We start from the raw sequence: 11,518 nt of genomic DNA, 5'->3' as shown, positions 1-11,518 counted from the left end.
GAGAGGATGGAATGTGTCCCCATAAGACAATACCTCAGAGAGGATGGAATGTGTCCCCATAAGACAATACCTCAGAGAGGATGGAATGTGTTCTATGAGACAATACCTCAGAGAGGATGGAATGTGTCCCCATGAGACAATACCTCAGAGAGGATGGAATGTGTCCCCATAAGACAATACCTCAGAGAGGATGGAATGTGTTCTATGAGACAATACCTCAGAGAGGATGGAATGTGTCCCCATAAGACAATACCTCAGAGAGGATGGAATGTGTCCCCATAAGACAATACCTCAGAGAGGATGGAATGTGTCCCCATAAGACAATACCTCAGAGAGGATGGAATGTGTCCCCATAAGACAATACCTCAGAGAGGATGGAATGTGTTCTATGAGACAATACCTCAGAGAGGATGGAATGTGTTCCCATAAGACAATACCTCAGAGAGGATTGAATGTGTCCCCATAAGACAATACCTCAGAGAGGACTGAATGTGTCCCCATAAGACAATACCTCAGAGAGGATGGAATGTGTCCCCATAAGACAATACCTCAGAGAGGACTGAATGTGTCCCCATAAGACAATACCTCAGAGGATGGAATGTGTCCCCATAAGACAATACCTCAGAGAGGATGGAATGTGTCCCCATAAGACAATACCTCAGAGAGGATGGAATGTGTCCCCATAAGACAATACCTCAGAGAGGATGGAATGTGTTCTATGAGACAATACCTCAGAGAGGACTGAATGTGTCCCCATAAGACAATACCTCAGAGAGGATGGAATGTGTCCCCATAAGACAATACCTCAGAGAGGATGGAATGTGTCCCCATAAGACAATACCTCAGAGAGGATGGAATGTGTTCTATGAGACAATACCTCAGAGAGGATGGAATGTGTCCCCATAAGACAATACCTCAGAGAGGATGGAATGTGTCCCCATGAGACAATACCTCAGAGAGGATGGAATGTGTCCCCATAAGACAATACCTCAGAGAGGATGGAATGTGTTCTATGAGACAATACCTCAGAGAGGATGGAATGTGTTCCATGAGACAATACCTCAGAGAGGATGGAATGTGTCCCCATGAGACAATACCTCAGAGAGGATGGAATGTGTCCCTATGAGACAATACCTCAGAGAGGATGGAATGTGTCCCCATAAGACAATACCTCAGAGAGGATGGAATGTGTCCCTATGAGACAATACCTCAGAGAGGATGGAATGTGTTCTATGAGACAATACCTCAGAGAGGATGGAATGTGTTCTATGAGACAATACCTCAGAGAGGATGGAATGTGTCCCCATAAGACAATACCTCAGAGAGGATGGAATGTGTCCCCATAAGACAATACCTCAGAGAGGACTGAATGTGTCCCCATAAGACAATACCTCAGAGAGGATGGAATGTGTCCCCATAAGACAATACCTCAGAGAGGATGGAATGTGTCCCCATAAGACAATACCTCAGAGAGGATGGAATGTGTTCTATGAGACAATACCTCAGAGAGGATGGAATGTGTTCCCATGAGACAATACCTCAGAGAGGATGGAATGTGTCCCCATAAGACAATACCTCAGAGAGGATGGAATGTGTCCCCATAAGACAATACCTCAGAGAGGATGGAATGTGTCCCCATAAGACAATACCTCAGAGAGGATGGAATGTGTCCCCATGAGACAATACCTCAGAGAGGATGGAATGTGTCCCCATAAGACAATACCTCAGAGAGGATGGAATGTGTTCTATGAGACAATACCTCAGAGAGGATTGAATGTGTTCTATGAGACAATACCTCAGAGATTGAATGTGTCCCCATAAGACAATACGTCAGAGAGGGTTGAATGTGTCCCTATGAGACAATACGTCAGAGAGGATTGAATGTGTCCCCATGAGACAATACCCGTTTGCTCTTCACGAGCCGCGGTGAAGAGCAAACCACCGCCACCGCTCCAGCCCTTCTCTCCGTTTTTACTCACCACCGCTCAACGTTATTTCAGCTCCGGTGGTCAGCTCACCACCGTTTCGGTGGTCACCTCACCACCGAAAATCCAGACTATGAATGAGCCTTAAGGATTAGGAAAGGAGAGAGTGGCCCAGCATGCAGCCATATACCTTACCTCGGCTGTCACTTCCTCCCATTGGATGGCGATGGGAGCTGGGGGGGCCTCCCGGCCTCGTCTTCTTTTCTTCTGCTTTTCCATTTTATATTTTTTGGGTCATTTCTGCCTTTATTCGAATAGTACAGGTCAGTGATAAGAGTGTAGCCAAATGGGCCAGGAAGGAACCCCAAAGGCAAGGACACATGCAGGAATAAAGGAAACCGTTAAGTTGATGTGGAGCAGCTGGGCTGATTGGGATCAAGTCACACCTGACCTGAGCTATGGCTGCTCATGGCTGCTGGGGAGATGTCAGGTCCTGAAGGGCTGTCTGTAGCAGAGGTCTAATTTCAGAAAGAAATAGGGGTGGCATAAACTAAGTTACCATATAGGGCAGGCTATAGCCCCATTTCTAAAATAGCAAAAAATAAATAGTGGATCTACAAGCTAGGACAAAGTTTGTGCACATACACCAAAAGCTGGACATATATATTTTAAATTACCAATAAACTTGAACTCGCCATTCGCTCTGTATGGACCAGAGCTAAGATAGAGCATCAGGTGTGATAAATCTCTTATAAGGCAGGCAGGGACGTACACACAGAGACATCAAAGGGGGCAGAATTTACTACATGGTGAAAGAAATGCAAACCACTCCTTTCCATGCCTGCATGCCGGAAGGCAGCATTCAGGAGAATTGCTTCCCCCCCCCCCCCCAAACTCTCCTGAACTCGAACACGTACAGCATTTTGTGTTGAACTAATTTGTTTTGAAATCCATGTCGTTAAACCGCATCCCCAGTAGATACACTCTCTGCACGTGCCTGACGGCAGGAATGGAATCACCGTACAAAGCTCTCCCCCCACGGTATCTGTACTGCTCCCTATTGTCATCCGAGATGCAGCTTACAAATGGAGTTATCCCACAACTATAAGTAAGTAAGCCTGAGCTTAGGAGCATATTATGGAAACAGTCTATAAAAACCTGATAGAGGGAATCTTGACTTTTAACATGTAGGCAATGTGGTTTGGCAATCTAAATGTAAAAGGAAGAAGCAAGCTAGTAAACCTAGCCTCAAAAATCATTGGGAAGAGACAGCAACAATTAGGCTGTATATCTAGGATAGTCCTGCACTTTTTTGCCATGAGAAAATTATTGTGTTAAGTGTTGTTGCTGTTGTTGTAACAGTTTGTTTTTTACTGTTGAGACCGAAGACGGATTTCCACACGTGGACAATAAATTAAACTAACTAACTAGCCTCGTGGAATAGGGGTGATATGGAAAAATATTATATTATATTTTGTCAGGCAGTATCACGATGCAGGATATTATCACAATTGTTTTTCACGTTGGTGTTTATGGTTATTTCTCAAGTTAAATAGCAGATCTACAAGCTCATATAGCGAGATTGTAGATCTGCTATTTTTGAAAAATCGTGAAAATTGTGGCCCAAATGTTTGAATATATATTCTTTCAGAGCTAACATTTTTAACTCAAGTCTTTGCTTATGGAGGGTCCCTGGAACTACATATTTTCAGATGGGTGTCGGTCAATTACATATAATCTTGTGGGTCCTTGACATTAAATAGTTTGAAAACCACTGACATGAGGTTTTTCAGAAAACTGTCAAGATTTAGCAGACAATTGTAGAATCCGGTCGCTGCATGGGTTAACAGTAGGCCTACAACCACCTACAAGGTAACAAAAAGAAAAAGAAAAAGGAGTAACAGACCATTATATCTACCGTCGTTCTACAGAAGTGTACCTACTATAAATTAAGTACGTGCAGAATGTGCATTCACTGTATCACGATATATACGAATCTGAAAAGGCATATTGTGTATCGTCTTGACGATATATACAGTATCGCCCACCCCTACCTTGTGGCCCGCAGGGCAGGAGCCTATATCTCCTGTTTCTGTAGCGTGAGACTGTTATGATGCAAAGTGAGTTGAACCCATAAGCAGAGTCACAGCAACAAGGGCAGATTTGTAAGTATTTAATGAAGTAAATAAGGCAAAGTCTCACACTGAAGTAGAACTCCGAAAATCATCAAGGCAAAAATACAACAGGAGCAGAACGCAGGAATCAGGAAAAAAACTCACTTCAGTGGAACACAGGAATCAGGAAACATAGGAATGACAAATGTCAAACAGAGGAACAGGAACATGCATCGGCAACAACAAACTATGAACTGACAAATGTGGTTTGCAATGAGTCCAGTATATATATAGGGGGCAGGCTGATTGGAGAAGGTGAGTGAATGGGACTGCAGTGTGGAAGGAAAGTGGGAGTGGCCAGGGCTGACATGGTCTGTGGAGAGACAGACCATAGAGTATTAAAAGGATAGAGACTAAACTGGCGCGAAGCTCCGCCCCCTCCGCTATTCATGTCAGTGGAAGTTGCTCAGTGGCGTTTTGCAGCACCCGGAAGGCTGCCGGAAGTCTATTTCCGCATTTTTTCGCTGATTCAGCATTCGCGGAAGTGCAGCTGGGCTTTAACATTGAGCGCTCGGTTGCACGGGGTTTCCTCGTCAAGAATCCACGGGTCCGCCTGCAGTCCTTCCTCTTACCACTAGCCCAGCGCTTCAACATTGGAGTGCCTAGCTGGCCCCTTGAGACAGACCCTAACAGAGACAGCTTGATGTACAAAGTACATCCCCTGAACATCATGCCAGTGTGTCGCAGGGACTTTGGTATATGGCCCGACCCGACCTCCCAGTCTCAGGGCGGACACTCTTAAAACCACAAGGCCGCTGAGCTGGACAACTACTGGAGTGGCACTTACTGGAGTCAAAGGGGGGAGTTGAACAGGAAAGGTGACAGACAGCACACGGTCCTTGGAGAGCACCAAGTGTTCTGTTGCTCACTGACGTGACATGGCTGACCTGAGGTCTGCTGTCCGGTCTGATGCTGATGTAGTCCATAATCCAGGGCCAGGACTAAGAGCTTCATGGTCAGCTGCATGGTCGCAGAGGCTGGGCGATGTTTAACCCATTCTGACCTGAGATCAGATTCTAAAAATGTCTGTTTGAAAATGACAGTTTTCTGAAAAAGCTATGTTTCTATGTCAGTGGTTCTTCGATTTTTTCAAAAATAGCAGACCTATACAAGCTCGTGCCACTCGGTGGCGCGCTACGAGCTTGTAGATCTGCTATTTTTCTTCTATGTCAGTGGTTCTCAAACATTTTCATGTCAAGGACCCCAGAAATCTTGTGAAATTGGCTGCCCATCTGAAAATAAATTCTGTAGTTCCAGGGACCTCCCCCAGAAGCAAAGATTTGAGTTTAAAACGTTCACACTGAAAGTATATATATTCAAAGATTTGCGCCCCATTTTCATGATAAAAAAAAAAATAGCAGACCTACAAGTTTATAGCGCGGCACCGAGTGCCGCACTATGAGCTTGTAGATCTTCTATTTTTCAATAGCTGAAGCATAACATAATGCTTAAAACACCAAAAGGGGTTCTCGCCCAGAATGGGTTTTAACCAGTACAGCCCTAAACATTCCAGCCATTTGAAAATAGCCGATCTACAAGCTCACAATGTGTCACGTTTGAAAAAGTACTTGTTGATACCAATACCTTTGTACTTTTGCTCAAGTACATTTTTCAATTTCTGACTATTAGTATTCCTATATTGCAGTATCGATACTTTTACCTATAAGTAAAACATTTGAATATACTTTTCCACTCACTCTTGAGGTGATTGCATGCAGGACCTCATTAACATATATTCAAATATTTAACCATTTGTTTCGATATCAAGCTATATATATTGTTTATTACATTTCCTCCCCCCCAGCTGTGAAGCTGATCGAATTGACATTGAAAAATGTGAACTGATTGGTGCAACTCCCCCCCCCCCCCTCTCTCTCTCTCTCTCTCTCTCTCTCTCTCATTAGCAGGCAACAGTGCAGCACTATCTCCCTCTCTGTTTCTGGCACAACAGCGCCCCCACTGGTACTAATAGTCATACTGGTGCTCATGGCCACATAGGTGGGTGAACACGGACATTGCTGTTCCTTGGAGTGGTTGCACCACTCAAAAACAGACAAAGGGGTGTGTGTGTGTGTGTGTGTGTGTGTGTGTGTGTGTGTGTGTGTGTGGGGGGGGGGGGGGGGGGGGGTGTGTGTGTGTGTGTGGGGGGGGGGGGGGGGGGGGGGGGGGAGGAGGGGGGACACGGCTGGCCTGGCACATGAAAGACACACACAAATGAACAATGGAGGGCAGACGTGTAGGGAGAGAAGGACGGAAAGAAGCAGAGAGAGGGGGAGAGAGAAAGACTACAGGCAGAGAGCTCCAAACGTAAGCAGGCACAGTTAACCCGTTTTGGATAGAGGTCGATTAAAAAAAAACAAAGTCTTATAAATCCTAACCGTTTTCTGAAAAACCCCATGTTTCTATGTCAGTGGTGCCTTTTTCCATGTCAAGGATGCCCCAGAATTATCTGTATTTGTCCGCCGACCCCCCATCTTTAAATCTGTTGTTCCAGGGACCCCACCCCGGAAGCAAAGATTTGAGTTAAAAAAAACGTTCGCTCTGAAAGAATGTATATTCAAAGATTTGCGCCACATTTTCACGATTTTTCAAAAATAGCAGACCTATACAAGCTCGAGCTTGTAGATCTGCTATTTTTAAATAGCTAAAGCATAACATAAAGCTTAAAACACCAAAAAAGGGTTCCCGCCCAAAATGGGTTAATTGGCTTATGGTGAGAAACAGAAGCAGGGCCGTGTTGTTCTGTTTAACATCTGGCTCCACAAAAAATGGTAAATGGTGCGTTTATATAATAGCGCCTTTATTCCGAGGCGATTTACATAGATTGTGCATTACACACATTCACACACCGATGGCAGAAGGAAACTATACCATGCAAGGCGCCAACCTGCACATCTCGAGTGTGTGTGTGTACGGGTGTCTGGGGGTGTGCGTGTGTGCGTCAATTTAACAAAGGTGCAGACGATCAGACATCAGCAGAGAGTGATCGACGTTTCTATGCCAAATTGAAGTGGACTCGGACCCAGGCTGCATCCGAATTGCTAGGGTTGTTCCCTACTCCCTACTCCCCATACGGGGATCCAGACTCTAGTGGACTCTATAGTGATGATTTCGGACAATACTCCCTGTTTGGGGAGCACCGACTCTGACGTCAATATCGGTAGAGGGCGCTATAGGTCCGCGGGTTCTACTTGAACCATTAGGTTTTTTCAGTTCGCCTCATAAAGAACTGTTTGAAAAATAAACAAATCATCCCGGCCGTTTCACTCATTTGGATATGAAGAATCAACTGACTACAAGAAACCAGTCAAAACGCTGCTGCTGAATTTTCGCTAGGAACAGACTGTATCAAATAAGTGACTGCAGGCTGTCACCTCCCTGCAAGGACAGTTTGTAAAATTATTTTTAAATTCATGAATGAAATAAAGAAAAAATAGGTTAATGGAAATATGTTTGCAGGCATTTAGGCCTATATATGTCTATGATAAAAAGGTTATTTTAAAATAACATAGGCCTATGATTATTATCAATAGATTAATATTATATCCATTATCCAGCAATATGAAAACAGTGCACCCACCTTGACAATATGAAAATATCAGCAGCATGATTGATATTAACCACATGAACCCCCGCTAATCCTGGGGCGGGGGGATACGGCAAAAATAGCCGATCTGTAAGCAACGCGACGTCCGTGTTGTGAGCTTGTATCGGGTTAGCTTTGATTCATAGCCATCCAGATACGATTCTGCGAATTCGCAGAATCGTATCAGGATGGCTATGAATCAGAGCTAGTATCGGGTACTTTTGGCAAAGAATTACCAAAAGTAGCCGATCTACAAGCTCTGCTCACAATACGGACGTTTGGTGTTAACAGAAACAGCAGTCCAATAAATGACTGCCTACATAATGAAGTTTTAATGTATTTATCGCAATTCAATGAAATAATGTTAGATAGAATATTTTTCATGGCAGGAATTAATTCATATTAATAAAACATATGTTCGGACACAATTAATATGTGTCTCACATGCATGTATTTAGCCTACGTTTGTGATAAAGAATCTCACAAATATATTCTACAGCAAGCAACTGATTCCTCTCCTAACGTCATGCGCTGGGCTTAGTCCAGTTACCCTGGGTAAACAATAAACATAGTACCTTTCCTTTCCTTTGGGCCTGGGTGACAATGAATCAGATTAGTAATAGCCTAGATTTATTATAAATAAAATAAAACAATTTCAAATAAATGCACAGATCATTTGTCTCGAGATCTGTAGCTTCGAGATCCGCCAGGGAAGAAAAGAGAGGGGAAAACGAAAGTTTAAAAAGTACATTTGTGTTTAGTTCTTTCGCTGGTTCAACTTCTGCCTGTTCTTCTGAGTTGGAGCGCTCCGAGCGCAATGAGCGCATGCATGCAGAAGCAGCGCACGTGCGCAAACGCGTGCATGTGCGCTCAAGAGCGAGCTTGCGCAATGCATTCTGGGGCAGATTTGCTTCGCTGCGTTTTTGTAGTGACCATCGGGTGCTCCCTACAATTCCCGGTGCATTGTGGGATACTTCAGTCCACTATGTTAGGGTGCAAAAATGCTCACTACATATTCGGACACTATAACAAAATGGCGGAACCCCAAAGTAGTGCACTATATGGGGAATAGGGAATGAATTCGGACGCAGCCCCAGACTTTTTTTTCCTCCCTGGAAATAAAAACGTCTGGGTTTCCGAGGCTACTTCGACACTAACTCTGGAGGAGGGGGAGATCGAACGGGGAACCTTCCGGTTCTCAAGCGGCCACTCTACCCCCGAGCCACTGCCGCCCCTAAACATTATAATGGTACTGTTAGGTAGGGATAGGTCGAGCCTGGCTCGTGGACTATTCACATCACCATGGTGCATCACTGCATTGGCAAGAATGTGCACAGACAAGGAGATTCCGTTTAAGCCTTTATTTCCATTGCACAGACACACATTTCGATTTGAGCAAGGAGGTGGTGAGGCATCACGGTTATGGTTTTTACTATGAAAGATAGAAACACATAATTATTATACAATCCAACAACATTTAATAAACGATACACCAAGTGAATATTCTAAGGTTTGTGATCATTGCATTTCCCTGAAGTTCACAATAGGCCAAGCACATGCATTTGCATTACACAAACATATCTATACTATAAGCTTCAAGGCAATCAAGTAGCTATAATAGTCACAAGTAAGACGCGCAAACACGGGAAGCGAACGCAGCTCGTGTGTGTGTGGTTGTGTGTGTGTGTGTGTGTGTGTGTGTGCTACAGCTGCGCCCTGTGTGTGTGTGTGTGTGTGTGTGTGTGTGTGTGTGTGTGTGTGTGTGTGTGTGTGTGTGTGTGTGTGTGCTACAGCTGCGCCCTCTGGTGGCGGGCGGGTGGTGTAACAGCGTGACACACACACACACACACACACACACAGACATTCAGCCCTTGCTGTCATAGTAAGTGGCTCACTGCGTTCGCAATTATCTCCATCACAAACCCAATAAGGTACAAACATTATGCATTCATGAATTTAACTAAACTCACTTCAGTGACGCATAACGTGGACTGCTGAGACTCCAGAGCAGAGGGCTCTCAGCTGGTTGCTGCTGCTGCTGCTTCCAAACATGGACTGAGGGAACAGGCAGCATTATATACCAGGCCACTGATTGAGGAGTGAGTGAGAGCAGGTGTGATTAATACTGATTGGGAGGGAGTGACAGCACGTGAGGTGGGTGGGTCCACATGGAATAGGCCAGGGGGAGGGTTGTTGCTGCTCACTATAGGATGACTCTTTTCTACAGGTACACACCAACAACCTATAGCCTGGTGCAGCCACACTTCACCCGCCCCTATGGCATATGCATATGCCCCGAGGCCAGCGCAGTGGTGTATTAGTATCGCAACACGAGGCTATCAACAACCTGCACATTATGCTGTGTATAGGAGGACCCTATAGGCAGGAAGCAAAACCACAGTCCTCTCAATGCCTGCAATCCCCGAAGAACACACGAGGCTAGCTCTGGTCCATAGCTCTAATGCGTTTCATTTAGAGCTATGTTACTTTCAACTTCCGCCGCTCGCATGAATGCAGACCAGCCATTGGGCCAGTGGGGCCGTGGCCCTTGGCTCTCAGGGGCCCTTCAGGGAAATTGGACCGTAAGGTACTAGGTTTGACGCCCTGAAAAGGGCTCCTGCAGGGGCCCTTCATTGGCCATTGATTTTGTTAAATTTAGGTCAAAAAGATGATAAAAACACGGAAAAACACCAACATTTTGCGCACACGCGCGCTATGGGGGCCCTGCAAAAATTACCGGCCCAGGGGCCCTCAGGGGGTTAATCCGTCCCTGCTCTTTGGCGTAAATATTCTCTTATGGGGGTCCCTGGCAAATTATTTGAATTATTATTACAATGATATTAAACTTGTGAAATGCGACATGCTGCACAATGAGTACTTTTTCCTTACAAAGTGGCGGTATAAATATATTTATATAATGTGACAAAAGGAACCAAAGGGAGACAGACCTCTGTGGTTCCATTTGTATACACTGAACAATTTACAGTGTAGATGGGAATATGGGGTCTTGGGCATAAAACATATCTGTTCAAACCGCAGGTTTTTTCAAATGAAAAAAAGGTTGGGAGCAAAGCTAATAGTTTTGGACTTTTCATTTTAGTTTTAGTTCATTTTGACATTTTTCTATATTAAACATTAATTTAATAATTATATGTATGTATATTCTATATACTTAGTTTCCATTCGTTTCTAAAGTGGATTTGCTAGTTTTTATTGGTAAATAGTTTTTTTTTTTTTACATTTTGGTTATTTATATTATTTATATATTTATATTTATATATATGTCAGATTGTAAAACAAGTGACATCACAGTATGCAAGGTGTCATAATGGAGGTGCCGACAGCTGGTCGAAAACTGGTACAGAGAAATAACTAGTTTCAGTTAGTTATCCTTTATTATTTGAATTATACTTTTCTTTTACTTCAGTTAACAAAAATGATTTGTTATTTTGTTAGTTTTGGTTAAAGGACCACTTCACCAAGAAGATTTTTCTTTTTACAAAAATGCTTAGATTTGTATTTGTGAGAACGATGGCTTCCATTTTCGCATTGCAACTTTCCAGGACTAGAAAGCCTGCCGTTTCCATTAGCTTGGATTCCCCATCGATGATGTCACTGGTGGACGGGTTCTATGAGACACAGACCGAGTAGGAAAAAAAGATGTGCCATTTTATCAGGATTATTAGTGACTAGGGGTGTAACGATAATGGTAACCAAATCGAAAAATCGATTTTAATTTCATGAATCGAAGCATATCGAAATGAAAACAGCAACATTGATTATGTAAAATCGAATCGTTTTGCAATGCAAATAAACGGTATCGAATCGTTTTG

This window comes from Protomyctophum parallelum (genome assembly GCF_964188405.1).
Source record: "Protomyctophum parallelum genome assembly, chromosome: 3".
NCBI lineage: Eukaryota > Metazoa > Chordata > Actinopteri > Myctophiformes > Myctophidae > Protomyctophum > Protomyctophum parallelum.
This window is presented reverse-complemented; position numbering follows the sequence as displayed.